The sequence below is a fragment of the Aplysia californica genome, unplaced genomic scaffold (assembly GCF_000002075.1).
Source record: "Aplysia californica isolate F4 #8 unplaced genomic scaffold, AplCal3.0 scaffold00401, whole genome shotgun sequence".
NCBI classification, from domain to species: domain Eukaryota; kingdom Metazoa; phylum Mollusca; class Gastropoda; order Aplysiida; family Aplysiidae; genus Aplysia; species Aplysia californica.
Genome location: NW_004797671.1, coordinates 427,356 through 428,451, shown reverse-complemented (window position 1 = coordinate 428,451; position 1,096 = coordinate 427,356). Strand labels below are relative to the sequence as shown.

General features: G+C 47.5%; 1 protein-coding gene across 1 annotated transcript in view; it reads right to left on the bottom strand.

Moving 5' to 3' along the window:
* LOC101850739 (atrial natriuretic peptide-converting enzyme) overlaps positions 1 to 1,096 on the bottom strand; it is a gene marked incomplete in the record, with an annotated part of 83,165 nt that overhangs the window by 52,268 nt on the left and 29,801 nt on the right.

Genomic DNA, 1,096 nt, shown 5'->3' with positions numbered 1-1,096 from the left:
GAGAGAGAGAAAGAGAGAGAGAGAGAGAGAGATGGGGGTGAGAGAGAGAGAGATAGAGAGAGAAAGCGAGAGAAAGAGACGCCTGTAACGACCGACAAACAAACGGACAGACAACAAATAGAGGATGAGTAAAGAAGTCGAACCCACCAGTGGCGCCCTCCAACCACCCACACAGACTCCCCTCCCTCGCGCGTCGCGTCGACAGCCAATTATCATGCGATATTTCTCTTAGTTTTTCTGTACACTATCTGTGTGTGTCTGTCAGTCAGAATATCAGTTCAGCTTCGAAACACAAGGGTGAAAAAACAACAATCTTTAAACATAATCACAGCGACCACGATAACAACAACAATGACTTTATTGAGGTGCACAGTAAAATGCGCGCCGGAACCTGCTCAATGAAAACGGAGTGGTGTTGATCATCCTTCACCTCGAAGACCCTCCCCCCCCTACTCCCCCCTACCCCCAAAGAGAGAGAGAGAGAGAGAGAGAGAGAGAGAGAGAGAGAGAGAGAGAGAGAGAGAGAGAGAGAGAGGGGGAGGGAAGAGAGATACATAGACATAGACAGGGACAGAGAGCCAACAATGCAGGCAGGTACATGTATAAAGGCATTGTGTATTGTGTACGACTGTACGAGTCAGGCTCCACCCTCCCTCCATCCCTCCACACCTCCCTCACTGGCGCCTGCTGTGCTCTACATGGAACAGCCTCCTGAAAACACATCAATAAACAATATTGTTTGGTTTTTTTTTGTTTTCCGAAGGTGTTTTTACGCCGTTACCGACACACCTAACCGCTAAACCACAGACGCCAGTTGGGAGGCTCCTGTCTCGTCCGATTTTTGTAAATCACGAATTTCTCATTCCTAAAGCAGCGTCTGTGACGTATCGGTTTGGTCATTCGCCTTCGCCGTCGCACGGAGGTGGACGTCAGTTCGATTCCCATATGGGTACGGTTTTGTTTTTTTCTATTGAGTTTTTCTTAAGAGAGACAAAACAAACATCCCATCCAAAAGACAGACATACTCGATAAAAATTATTCTCCTCGAAAATCGAACTCAGGTTTCTTGCAAACTACGCGAAGCACCTACCAAGCC